Source organism: Zootermopsis nevadensis, unplaced genomic scaffold (genome assembly GCF_977971745.1).
Source record: "Zootermopsis nevadensis isolate Lab colony 2312 unplaced genomic scaffold, Znev_1.0 Znev_ptg000028l, whole genome shotgun sequence".
Lineage (NCBI taxonomy): Eukaryota > Metazoa > Arthropoda > Insecta > Blattodea > Termopsidae > Zootermopsis > Zootermopsis nevadensis.
This window is the reverse complement of record NW_028259160.1, coordinates 22,820,850-22,835,598: the sequence shown is the minus strand read 5'-3', so window position 1 is coordinate 22,835,598 and position 14,749 is coordinate 22,820,850. Positions and strand designations below refer to the sequence as shown.

The following is a 14,749-nucleotide window of genomic DNA, read 5'->3' as shown; positions in this document are numbered from 1 at the left end:
TTTTCCTTCAAGGATCGAAATAAGGACTTCATTAGATAAAATCTCTCAACTACGGGATACTTGCAAAAACTAAGCTACAAACTACTACGACTACTGCAACATTGAAGATATAAATTTCACCCACCAGCGATGAACTGGAGGTTTCTCAGATGACGTCGTCGCTGGACATGGCAATCGTCCGTTGTTTCTCGTGTCGTCTGCTACAAGTTCACTCACGTTTCAGAGCTACGCGCTACCTCCATTCACAAAGCAATGAGCAATTTTAGTTGACTTCTTTTTTTTTGGGGGGGGGGGGAGGCTCTCTATGACTTCTGTATTATTTGATTTATATATAATATGAGCGACGTTCTTTGCAAATGACTTGACAATGCGAGCTTTCATAACTCTGAAAGAACAAGGGAATTAATAGAAAGTGTCGGATGCAAAGTTGTATTTTTGCCACCAAACTCGCTAGATTTAAATCCAATTGAGAACTTTTGGTTTGTCATCAATGCACACTTTAATTTGCTAGTACGCTACTCTATAATTAATAATTATAATGTAACAAGTCTTGGAAATTTTAGCTGCTGTTAAAATCTGATCTCATTGAAAGTCAACTCAAATGCGAAAATTTAAAGACGAAATAGTGACATATGTCGTTCTTCTACCTGTTATAAAGAGAGATGGAAACAAGAGGTATACAAGCAAGTGTTACAGTTTTCGATGTTTCTACAATCGGAAAAAATAAAAGTACAAGTTATTTATTTATTTATTTATTAAATAACAATTATAACAATCTGAAAACTTCATTTAAAATCTCAGTGGCGGCGTTTCAATTATTTCGGCTTCAAAAAGCCTGTATTATTTTATTCACACTTAATTTGCATGTGATTTCGTTGTCCACTACGTCTCGTCCCTAATTTCAGTGTCAATCTCCCATCAATCCACACTTTAGTGTCCTAGTACCGATGCCTACGATATTATAAAATTTCAATCATTTCTCAATTACTTTCACTGAATGAACTTTGTCTACGTTAGAGGTGGTCGAATTTGGACTGTACGTCTGTCCTGCAATATGATTGTAATCTAAGGGCAAAGCTATGTAAATAAACAACGATAATGTAGTTTTCAGCCCCATGAAATTTTCCAAATTGAAAATCTTCCCCGCTTTATAGTTTGTGTTAGCAGACGCTTAAGTCACCTCAAAATTACTTAACTTGAAAAGCTAGCCGTTACTCAGATCATCAAAACAGAAAATCCCCACTTTTTAAAATCTGGAAATCTTCTATATATGCTTTACCGAAGCCTACCACTGCAACTTAACGCATGGTCTGTGACCTCACACCCTCAACATTTCTAATATTGTGGGCAAACTAACTGCGTCTTTGCTGGATTCCGCTGATACTCCGTTGCAGCGCAGCGGCTGGACTGCAGGGTCGATGATGTTGTTAGTGGTTAAGAATGCATGCAGCTACAACTCTACACTAACCCGTCTATCCTCTGAGGGTAGGAAGAAGGCGAAAGAGAAGAAAAGAAAGAAGAAGGAGAGTTAATAGAAAGAATCTGAATTCATTTTGCTCAAGGGATGGAAACAAGCAAAACATTAATTGGAGACTCAAAATTAAGGAACATTGGAAGGAGTTTAACCCCTGCACCCCAGGCGTTAGTCGTGTGTTAATTTAAAATTAAAGTAATTCGTTTTACTCGCCAGCAAAGATGGTAGAAACGAAATATGCCGGAGAGATGACCGCCGACACTGGAAACACGACAAGAGTGCAGCGTCCGGGTGGAAGCGGCTGAGGAACTCCGGGTTCCCCGGAGCGTGTAGACGCAACCGCACGGGTGAAAATGCCATGAAGATCCTCCTCTGAGTTTCGGAACCACGAAAATTCACTCGCCTTTCTCCTGAAACCAGACAATGACCCATATAATGACAAGAATTTATATGTAGGGTCTGAAGCTCCATATTATTTAACAGTTTATTAACATTAATTACGATGATAGCAAACCAAATTTAAACATAACAGTGTGTTGTTCATTAATATTTACAACTTTTATTTATCAGACTAGAAGACAAAAGATTCTAAATTCATGATCAACGTTATTTTGATTAGAACATACAAACAGCTTGGTTGAAAGTTATCTCCTAAACACAACACACTCTTTTCTGAAATGCTAGACTAATTATAGAAAAAGCACTTATTAAAAGCAGCTTGGGGGGGGGGGCGGGGGGATGCGGGTATTATCTGTCCCGACACTACGCCTCGGCCTCGCAAGATAGAAATTTGTGCCTTACATCTTCAATCTGCGTGTAAATTGTTATCTCCTTTTCTCACTGTGGTGATTGTGATGATTAAGTTTACCGACGTTTAGGAAGTGATATTGCTACCTCCATCATAACAGCGATGATGGTGGGCCCTTGTGATGACGCAACATCACAAAAGACATTCATAAAACATTCTTCGGTTATGATTATTTGCTCCCAAGTGATTTTGGACCTTACGGGATAACATTTATAAATAACCGTTGCCATGGTAACGCTGCTAAGAGATGTTGGGTCTAATCGGATAATTATTATGATTATTATTGTTTACTACTTTACATTTTTGCCGTCATTCTTAGCGGGCAATTTATTAGTCTCAAAATTTTGCCCGTTATACACCATAAGATGGCAGGATTCTTCTAAAAGATGAACTTGAAATTACATTGAATAAAGCGATAGTTGTCTACATTTAATGTGTCTTAAAATATGCTTCAGAATATTAAAAAGCACGAGAAAGATCTCTAACGATTGTCTGTCGACGGGGAGAGATTCGAACCCGAAACCTATCGAGTAGGACAACTCAATATTTATTTCTTGTATGTTTACTTACCCAACTCTCCTGATCTGTGTAACTAACCCTGACCGATCATTAAACAGACTACGTGCGCGATGAGGGACCATACATCAAAGGAAGACAGTGATTTCTATCTACACCAAGACATTCCAACAGCACCAGGTTCTAGCCAGTGTGCTCAACGGTTAAACGGGTACGGGGTTACTGCGACCTGCGGTAAACATCTGACCAGTAACGACGTATTACGGAACAGAGAATGACGTCCACACGTTCATAATCCCATGCTCTGGCAAAACAGATACGGGTGTAATTTTTCAATATTCGATTTAAAATAAATTGGATAATAATCATTTTATGCGGAAAAGTTTACAAAGATATGAGAGACTCAAAAAAGGAACAGAAATGTGATTAGTCCGTGAAACATTAAACAAGAATAATCTCTTTTAAAATTGACATATTGCAGAGGATATAGAGTCTGGATGTAATGACTCATGCGACTGTGCCATTAGGCGGCCTCATACGACCCGGATTTAAAGAAATCAGATATTATTCGTTCAAGTATCATGTGGAGTAACAAATATTTCCGAGGAACATATTTCTTCCATCCTCAGGGCTAAAGATTGGTGAGCATTAATGTTCCATTCTACAACATTAGGTGTAACTGGGAGGATAATATTAAAATTGTTCTTACGGAAATACTTTTCAAGTTTGCGAAATGGATTAATATAGCTCAGGAAAGACACCAGTGACGGGATTTTGTGAACACTACGCTGAACTTTCCATTCAAGGCGGATAATTTGACTGGCTGAGCCTATTGTCAGCTTCTAACTCCCACCTCAGAAATTCGCAAGACTACCTTTGATGGTCATATCGATGGCAAAGCATGTAAAATTTAAAAAAAAAAGTTGTATGGCATCTGGTGTCATTTCAATAAAATAAATTCTTTCTAAAATAATTAATAATGATATACACGCATACGATAAAAATAGAAATTAAAGTCTCACTGATTATTACAGAAATTTGGACATATAATAATAATAATAATAATAATAATAACAATAATATTTGCTTTAAAGAGTTATTTTGATCTGGGACCATGCACAGCTACTGTATAACTCACAGTCGAACGCACGTATATGTACGATGATGTCCGACGCTACCAGAAGCTTGCTGGAATATCGGATGGATACCGGCCTTGCGATACGACCTTAAGGTCAAAACGTGCCCCCCATTTCCAAACAACCATTCGTAGTCAATACTCTTCGTTTCTAACACGTACTACTAACATTACACAGACCGATTTTCGTCAAATTCGATATTAACTGTATGTCACTATCTGTTACCTTCCATTGGTACTATCAGCCATGACCCTCGTTATTAATTTATGTATTAAAAGTACAAAGCCACGATTAAGAATATTCATAAATTTAAACTTGCATGCATCTAGGACAACAAATTCTGAATGGATTAGGCATTGGACAAGGCAGGTAGCTCCAAAATTGACTTTCGATATTACGCCCGTGCGCACAGACATGTTTAATTTGTTACCATGCACTTGGGCAAACATTACACGGATCCCTAGGGTCAAATAAACAGGTCACGCCGCCATTGTGCCAATTCTTTCAAGTACTGCATAATTTTTTGACGGCGTCTCCATGAACAGCGGAGAATTTTATGGAAGTGCATTAAGACGCACTCTTTCAACGAAGGTCAACAGTTCATTGCACGAAATAACAGAAAAAGATAATTATTTGTCTGAATTCGATTCTACAAGGAATTTAATCCATGGTTACACGTGATATGAGCAATGCGACAAAGTTGGAGAATGTGTAATATTCCTAAGAATTCCATTCACGCAGTGCATTTATTGAGACTATCTGCTGTTTTCTTCCAGCTTAAAACATGTTTTCAAACACGGCAGCAATTTCTTTCTCGTACTGAACACGTACACGTGTTCAACTTATCAAATGGGACACGAAGTGCTGGAAACAGCGACTTCTTCAAGTTTTGTTATTATTCTCGAGGCAGTATTCAATGGCGCAACAAATATTCGAGCTGAGGAACGACTGGATTTTAGAGCAACACACACCTGAACGCGGTCCTAAAATCGTCAGAATCTGTCGAGAATAGATGAACCAATTTATTGTAACCTGAGTGTCAACCCATCCTAATCTTCGGAACTTATTAAAAACACAGACAGACAGAGAGAGAGATGTTCCAACTAAGTTAACAGTCCTATAATATTTCTTGATCATTTAGACAGGCGTAATACTTCGTTTCTCACTCTGTAAGACAATCCGAACTTGTAAACACTTAGGGAAAGAGATTCAAGAAGATTATTTACAAGCGAGTGGGGCGAAGTAATACTGATAAAGAAAAAAGTTTGTAAACGGTACATTAAGCCTTCAACAGAGAATGCTAAATACCAAGTAGTTCAATTCTGAAAGTTTACTTCAACGTATGTACCAAGTGTTTTAATTATGATGCCTTTAATATTTATGGCTTTTGTATGATTCTCGGAATAAACAGCGATCATTTCCTTAAACAGCGTTAACCAGTTGATCTTCGTAATGGTGAAGAGTTGTGTTTTCTTCGCGGTAGACTGAATTCTTAAATATTATTCAGACGACCTACGGCTTCATGGGGTTAATGATGCTTATTTTTTACATTTCAAAGAGCACACAAAAAGTTAAGTTATGAAACCTCTTAAGAAGGGAATGAATTATTTCAGAAGATTTAGTAGCGGTGAGACTTAATATTAACTGTGTTTTTGTATAAAGAGTATCTAGAGATGTGAATCAGACTGCAGTGACTCACGATAGACTCAAATTTCGGTTTCCTTGCAGTTGTAACCCTTCAGTTTCCATAACAGAGGAATTTCATTGATTAGGAAAATAGATTAGGTACTCAATTTGACGATATTTTATATTACTATACACAGAATAAACTGAAAGTCGACAAAACTGCAATTTTTATTAGCGAAGAGTAATTATAACTGTTATAAATTACGCCTTCATAGTTTTCTGACTCGAGATACTGTAAACTGGTGTAGCTTTAATTCAATATATATCTCTACTGTGTTGCTACAAGTGGACTTGAATATCAACGCACTTCCTCTTGGTCTACGCTCCTGTATTCCATCACCATCCTTCGGGATACAACGCAGAACGATACTTCGTTCTGATGACTACCTCAATCAAGCAAAGGATGTTGAAAATGTTTCTCCATATTTTGGGAAACTCTGCTCTATACAGCGCTACATTCTAACAGCTCTGTCTAATTCCATTACCGCGTAAAGGACGCCTACTCAGTCGCGTCCCTGGTAGACGGCTAATCCAAATCAATACAGACTCCGTACGCAATACTCGGTCCACCTAACACCAACAGCATTTCCTTACGAAATTTATCCAACAGAAATGACGTAAGGACGACCAGTCAGTTTTTTAAAATTTCTGTGTCTATACACGAAGAGAAAGGCTTTGACCAGTTAAACGACTTTCAGCTACAGGATGACTGCCGTACATGTTTACATCAAGAGAGACGCAAGAAACTGGTCTCATACCGCAAGTGTGCGTGTCTATCACGTCTCTGCGATTGTCTGCATTTTCTCCTTTTCCAATTCTCAAATGATCTGTAACTTTTCCTTTCTGTTTCCAACTCATAAAAGAACTCGATTCCTTACCGTACGTAGGGGGGTTTCAAACATTCTTTGATTTTGGCGATATCGGTACCTTCGCGAAATCCCATCCACGCAGACCAGGCTTTACTCAGACACTACATTACCGTCGAGACATAATAATTTCTAATTTCCCACAGAACACTATCTACGAAAGTCATTATAATTTTGAATCGACCTTGAAATAATACATCACCGTACTCACCCGAGTCCATCGCTCACTGGTGCCTCATCGTTTGAGACGTATCGAGCCAGACGACGTCACAGAGCAGCGTCCAGGAGCGAGACGTGGAAAAATCTTCAGGTTCAGAGGTTCACGACGGCGATGAAGAATGATGATATCATAATCACCGTGAATGTGAAGGGGGCTCCGCCAATCACCTCAAAGCAGACATAATGACAAGAATTTATAATTACGTCGCTTCTGTACTGAACCCCCCGAGGAGGAAATTGCCAGATTACGTTACTGAGGCCACGATCGTCCCAGGCCGGGAGGTGGTACGGCTTGGGGGGTGGAGGTAAAGCGGTGAAAAGTCAAAAGAAAACCAAATGAAACTACTTCGAATAACTCCGGCTTGGTATCCAACTCCAGACGCCCAACTCAACCCCCACAAACCCTGACTTGCCTTCCGACTTTCTCCTCGAGTCGTTATCTCTCCGGCGGACACACACAGACTGTCCTAACTGCCCTGCTGTCTGATCAGGGTCTCGAACCCGCCGACTCCAAAGAACTTAGAGAGGGGAGATAAGCCACTTCGAGCCATGAGGCATGGCTCAGTACGTACGCTCTGAAACTTGATCAGTGGGCATTATCTGACAATATCTCACCGGAGTCCTTAGTTCGCTGCTGCTGTAATATAATTTTCGGGTTGACGTGTTAGCGACCTCACGATGTAAGCGGCCGTCATCCTCACCGCTCCGTAAACCTCAAGTCTTGAACGAGTGTCACGTGGTTGTTAACACTGACCTAGAAGGAGACGGAATGCATGGGCAGAATCACAGAACAATCAAAACGTAAAATAGAATAATATCTCAGAATACCTAGTTCAGTGTTGCAACGTCATTTCAGCCATCTTGTCTTGTGTGACGTAGGCCAAGTCACGTTTTATCGGGAACAGCACGCAATATAAGTTTTTCTCTCAACGTACTTTCAGAACTCTCTATTTCAGAGGCTGGAATATTTCATGCAACTCACCTTGAATGACTTAAGCGGGTTCGCGTTGTACAGGACGAAGCACCCGAGGACACACAACAGGACACATGTACTCTCGCATGAGCGTGTCACAGTCCTAGAGAAAAATATATAGACGATCTTATATCACTCCACTTTCTCCATGGAAAAGCGACGTAATTCACCTGTAAAGCCGCCAGAAAGAAATGCCGATAAGTCAGGGTCGTTATCTATCCGACCAGGTTAAATCTGTATTCATTATGATAAGGTCAAATCCAGGAGTCAATTATAATCAATATTACAATTTTCATCGATTTGTGCTTACATTACACGTACAGTGAATGACAAAAGAGGTGGAAATCCACACAATAAGAATTTATTATTATTATTTTCGCTTCAGATTCCAGGATTACATTTTCAATGGTGCAAGGGTTAATAAAATCTAACTCAAAGACGTTTGCAAATTCTAGAGAAAATCGGTTAGTATTTTCACTATCACGAAATCGCCTGCATTATTTAAAGACTCGTACTACCACCACGAAAGCTTCAACGACTTTTTGGCTGTCGAATAAATCGAGAAATAAAGCAAACACAAGCTGAGACGTAATATCAAAATGGCCGACTAAAGCCCCAACTTACGTAAAGACAGCGTACATACGCGCTGTACCGGAGCAGGAGACAGACTAACGGAAAAAACACAACTTGTTCGTTGGAAACAAGTTTCGCGGAGCATGCTGGGAAAGGCAAAGATGATAAACTCATCCAACGCGTGTCGGCAGAGATGACTAAGGGGCAGATAAAATTATACGTCCAGTAATAAAACACTGGAAGCAAAAATACTACGAGCAGCGAAAAATCAATGATTCAATCGAATGAAAACAAATCGCGGGACGGAGTGTCAGCCTCAGACCGTAAATGGTCGTAGAGAATAAAACGAAGCTCGAAAGACGAAAAATAAACGGTAGCGTCCTCTGTGCGGAAACATGGAGACCCACCACAAGCGCCAACCCGCACAGAGGGCGGAAGTTATTATTTTTGAAAAGGCAAATATCTCCCGATCTGTAGGAATCTGAGAGACAAAACTTATGTCACTTTGAGGGAACATATATGTCATCGTCATGTCAGAGTCACGTCAATGTATGTCCAAGGGTTTGGAGGATAGAGACATTTAAATTTTTCGAGATTATTCGAAAGTCAATTTTTGAAAAGGCAAATATCTCCCGATCTGTAGGAATCTGAGAGACAAAACTTATGTCGCTTTGAGGAAACGTATATCTCATCGTCATGTCAGAGTCACGTCAATGTATGTTTAAGGGTTTGGAGGATAGAGACATTTTAATTTTTCGAGATTATTCGAAAGTCAATTTTTGAACAGGCAAATATCTCCCGATCTGTAGGAATCTGAGAGACAAAAATTATGTCCCTTTGCGGTAACGTATATGTCAACTTCATGTCAGAGTCACGGCAATGTATGGCCAAGGGTTTGGAGGATAGAGACACTTTAATATTTCGAGATTATTCGAAAGTCAATTTATGTAAAGGCAAATATCTCCCGATCTGTAGGAATCTGAGAGACAAAACTTATGTCACTTTGAGGGAACGTATATCTCATCGTCATGTCAGAGTCACGTCAATGTATGTCCAAGGGTTTGGAGGATAGAGACATTTTAATTTTTCGAGATTATTCGAAAGTCAATTTTTGAAAAGGCAAATATCTCCCGATCTGTAGGAATCTGAGAGACAAAAATTATGTCACCTTGAGGGAACATATATGTCATCGTCATGTTAGAGTGACGTCAATGTATGTAAGAGGGTTTGGAGTATAGAGACATTTTAATTTTTCGAGATTATTCGAAAGTCAATTTTTGAAAAGGCAAATATCTCCCGATCTGTAGGAATCTCAGATACAAAACTTATGTCGCTTTGAGGGAACGTATATGTCATCGTCATGTCATGGTAACGTCAATGTATGTCCAAGGGTTTGGAGGATAGAGACATTTAAATTTTTCGAGATTATTCGAAAGTCAATTTTTAAAAGGCAAATATCTCCCGGTCTGTAGGAATCTGAGACACTAAACTTATGTCACTTTGAGGGAACGTATATGTCAACTTCATGTCATAGTCACGTCATTGTATGTCCAGTGGTTTGGAGGAAAGAGACATTTACGTTTTTAGAGATTATTCGATAGTCAATTTTTAAAAGGCAAATATCTCCCAATCTGTAGGCATCTGAGAGACAACCCTTATGTCACTTTGAGGGACCGTATATATCAACTTCCTGTCAGTGTCACGTCAATGTATGTCCAAGGGTTTGGAGGATAGAGACATTTTAATTTTTCGAGATTATTCGAAAATCAATTTTTGAGAAGGCAATTATCTCCCGATCTGTAGGAATCTGAGAGACAAAACTTATGTCACTTTGAGGGAACGTATACGTCAACTTCATGTCAGATTCACGTCAATGTATGTCCAATGGTTTGGAGGATAGAGACATTTTAATTTGTCGAGATTATTCGAAAGTCAATTTATGAAAAGGCAAATATCTCCTGATCTGTAGGAATATGAGTGACAAATCTTATGTCACTTTGAGGGAACGTATATGTCAACTTCATGTCAGAGTCATGTCAATGTATGTCCAAGGGTTTGGAGAATAGAGACATTTTAATTCTTCGAGATTATTCGAAAGTCAATTTTTGAAAAGGCAAATATCTCCCGATCTGTAGGAATCTGAGAGACAACACTTATGTCACTTTGAGGGAACGTATATGTCAACTTCATGTCATAGTCCCGTCAATGTATGTGCAAGGGTTTGGAGGATAGAGACATTTTAATTTTTCGAGATTATTCGAAAGTCAATTTTTGAAAAGGCAAATATCTCCCGATCTGTAGGAATCTGAGAGACAAAACTTATGTCGCTTTGAGGGAACGTATATGTGAACTCCCTGTCAGAGTCACATCAATGTATGTCAAAGGGTTTGGAGGATAGAGACATTTAAATTTATCGAGATTATTCGAAAGTCAATTTTTAAAAGGCAAATATCTCCCGATCTGTAGGAATCTGAGAGACAAACCTTATGTCACTTTGAGGGAACGTATATGCCAACTTCATGTCAGAGTCACGTCAATGTATGTCCAAGTGTTTGGAGGATAGAGACATTTCAAATTTTCGAGATTATTCGAAAGTCAATTTTTAAAAGGCAAATATCTCCCGATCTGTAGGAATCTTAGAGACAAAACTTATGTCACTTTGAGAGAACGTATATGTCAACTTCATGTCATAGTCACGTCAATGTATGACCAAGGGTTTGGAGGATAGACACATTTAAAGTTTTAGAGATTATTCGAAAGTCAATTTTTAAAAGGCAAATATCTCCCGATCTGTAGGAATCTGAGAGACAAACCTTATGTCACTTTGAGGAAACGCATATGTTAACTTCATGTCAGAGTCACGTTAATGTATGTCCAAGGATTTGGAGGATAGAGGCATTTTAATTTTTCGAGATTATTCGAAAGTCAATTTTAAAATGCAAATATCTCCCGATCTGTAGGCATCTGAAAGACAAACCTTATGTCACTTTGAGGGAACGTATATGTTAACTTCCTGTCAGAGTTACGTCAATGTATGTCCAACGGTTTGGAGGATAGAGATATTTTAATTTTTCGAGATTATTCGAAAGTCAATTTGTTAAAGGCAAATATCTCCCGATCTGTAGGAATCTGAGAGACAAACCTTATGACACTCTGAGGGAACGCATATGTCAACTTCATGTCAGAGTCACGTCAATGTATGACCAAGGGTTTGGAGGATAGAGATATTTAAATTTTTCGAGATTATTCAAAAGTCAATTTTTAAAATGCAAATATCTCCCGATCTGTAGGCATCTGAGAGACAAACCTATTGTCACTTTGAGGGAACGTACATGTCAACTTAATGTCAGAGTTACGTGAATGTATGTCAAAGGGTTTGGAGGATAGAGACATTTTAATTTTTCGAGATTATTCGAAAGTTAATTTGTGAAAGGCAAATATCTCCCGATCTGTAGGAATCTGAAAGACCAACCTTATGTCACTTTCAGGGAACGTATATGTCAACTTCCTGTCAGAGTCACGTCAATGTATGTCCAACGGTTTGGAGGATTGAGACGTTTCAATTTTTCGAGATTATTCGAAAGTCAATTTTTAAAAGGCAAATATCTCCCGATCTGTAGGCATCTGAGAGACAAACCTTATGTCACTTTGAGGGAACGTATATGTTAACTTCCTGTCAGAGTTACGTCAATATATGTCCAACGGTTTGGAGGATAGAGACATTTTAATTTTTCGAGATTATTCGAAAGTCAATTTTTAAAATGCAAATATCTCCCGATCTGTAGGCATCTGAGAGACAAACCTTATGTCACTTTGAGGGAACGTATATGTTAACTTCCTGTCAGAGTTACGTCAATATATGTCAAACGGTTTGGAGGATAGAGACATTTTAATTTTTCGAGATTATTCGAAAAACAATTTGTGAAATTCAAATATCTCCCGATCTGTAGGAATCTGAAAGACCAACCTTATGTCACTTTCAGGGAACGTATATGTCAACTTCCTGTCATAGTCTTGTCAATGTATGTCCAAGGGTTTGGAGGATAGAGACATTTGAATTTTTCGAGATTTTTCGAAAATCAATTTTTAAAAGGCAAATATCTCCCGATCTGTAGGAATCTGAGAGACAAACCTTATGTCACTTTGAGGCAACGCATATGTCAACTTCATGTCAGAGTTACGTCAATGTATGTCCAACGGTTTGGAGGATAGAGACATTTTATTTTTTCGAGATTATTCGAAGTCAATTTGTTAAAGGCAAATATCTCCCGATCTGTAGGATTCTGAGAGACAAACCTTATGTCACTTTGATGGAACGCATATGTCAACTTCATGTCAGAGTCACGTCAATGTATGTCCAAGGGTTTGGAGGATAGAGACATTTAAATTTTTCGAGATTATTCGAAAGTCAATTTTTAAAATGCAAATATCTCCCGATCTGTAGGCATCTGAGAGACAAACCTATTGTCACTTTGAGGGAACGTATATGTCAACTTAATGTCAGAGTTACGTCAATGTATGTCCAAGGGTTTGGAGGATAGAGACATTTTAATTTTTCGAGATTATTCGAAAGTCAATTTGTGAAAGGCAAATATCTCCCGATCTGTAGGAATCTGAGAGACCAACCTTATGTCACTTTCAGGGAACGTATATGTCAACTTCCTGTCAGAGTCACGTCAATGTATGTAAAAGGGTTTGGAGGATAGAGACGTTTAAATTTTTCGAGATTATTCGAAAGTCAATTTTTAAAAGGCAAATATCTCCCGATCTGTAGGAATCTAAGAGGCAAACCTTATGTCACTTTGAGGGAACGTATATGTAAACTTCATGTCAGAGATACGTCAATGTATGTCCAAGGGTTTGGAGGATAGAGACATTTTAATTTTTTGAGATTATTCGATAGTCAATTTTTAAAAGGCAAATACCTCCCGATCTGTAAGAATCTGAGAGACAAAACTTATGTCACTTTGAGGGAACGCATATGCCAACTACATGTCAGAGTTACGTCAATGTATGTCCAAGGGTTTGGAGGATAGAGACATTTTAATTTTTCGAGATTATTTGAAAGTCAATTTTTAAAAGGTAAATATCTCCCGATCTGTAGGAATCTAAGATACAAAACTTATGTCACTTTGAGGGAACGTATATGTCAACTTAATGTCAGAGTCTTGTCAATGTATGTCCAAGGGTTTGGTGGATAGAGACATTTAAATTTTTCGAGATTATTCGAAAGTCAATTTTTAAAAGACAAATATCCCCCGATCTGTAAGAATCTGAGAGAAAAACCTTATGTCACTTTGAGGAAACGTATATGTCAACTTCCTGTGAGAGTTACGTCAATGTATGTCCAAGGGTTTGGAGGATAGAGACATTTTAATTTTTCGAGATTATTCGAAAGTCAATTTGTGAAAGGCAAATATCTCCAGATCTGTAGGAATCTGAGAGACAAACCTTATGTCACTTTGAGGGAACGTATGTGTCAACTTCCTGTCAGAGTCACGTCAATGTATGTCCAAGGGTTTGGAGGAGAGAGACGTTTTAATTTTTCGAGATTATTCGAAAGTCAATTTTTAAGGTAAATATCTCCCGATCTGTAGGAATCTAAGAGACAAAACTTATGTCATTTTGAGGGAACGTATATGTCAACTTCATGTCAGAGTCACGTCAATGTATGTAAAAGGGTTTGGAGGATAGAGACATTTCAATTCTTCGAGATTATTCGAAAGTCAATTTTTAAAAGGCAAATATCTCCCGATCTGTAGGAATGTAAGAGGCAAACCTTATGTCACTTTGAGGGAACGTATATGTGAACTTCATGTCATAGTCTTGTCAATGTATGTCCAAGGGTTTGGAGGATAGAGACATTTAAATTTCTCGAGATTATTCGAAAGTCAATTATTAAAATGCAAATATCTCCCGATCTGTAGGCATCTGAGAGACCAACCTTATGTCACTTTGAGGGAACGTATATGTCAACTTCCTGTCAGAGTTACTTCAATGTATGTCCAAGGGTTTGGAGGATAGAGACATTTAAATTTCTCGAGATTATTCGAAAGTCAATTATTAAAATGCAAATATCTCCCGATCTGTAGGCATCTGAGAGACAAAACTTATGTCACTTTGAGGGAACGCATATGCCAACTACATGTCAGAGTTACGTCAATGTATGTCCAAGGGTTTGGAGGATAGAGACATTTTAATTTTTCGAGATTATTTGAAAGTCAATTTTTAAAAGGTAAATATCTCCCGATCTGTAGGAATCTAAGATACAAAACTTATGTCACTTTGAGGGAACGTATATGTCAACTTCATGTCAAAGTCTTGTCAATGTATGTCCAAGGGTTTGGTGGATAGAGACATTTAAATTTTTCGAGATTATTCGAAAGTCAATTTTTAAAAGGCAAGTATCACCCGATCTGTAGGAATCTGAGAGACAAACCTTATGTCACTTTGAGGAAACGTATATGTCAACTTCCTGTGAGAGTTTTGTCAATGTAT

General features: G+C 38.3%; 1 long non-coding RNA gene across 1 annotated transcript; it reads right to left on the bottom strand.

Moving 5' to 3' along the window:
• Window positions 1-807: 807 nt before the first annotated feature.
• On the bottom strand, window positions 808-8,471 carry LOC147872432 (uncharacterized). Its single transcript, XR_015537430.1, has 5 exons — window positions 8,303-8,471; window positions 7,688-7,848; window positions 7,321-7,459; window positions 6,698-6,873; window positions 808-1,884 (listed from the first exon to the last, which is right to left on the bottom strand). It is a non-coding gene; the product is annotated as an uncharacterized LOC147872432 (long non-coding RNA).
• Between the last annotated feature and the right edge of the window lie 6,278 nt (window positions 8,472-14,749).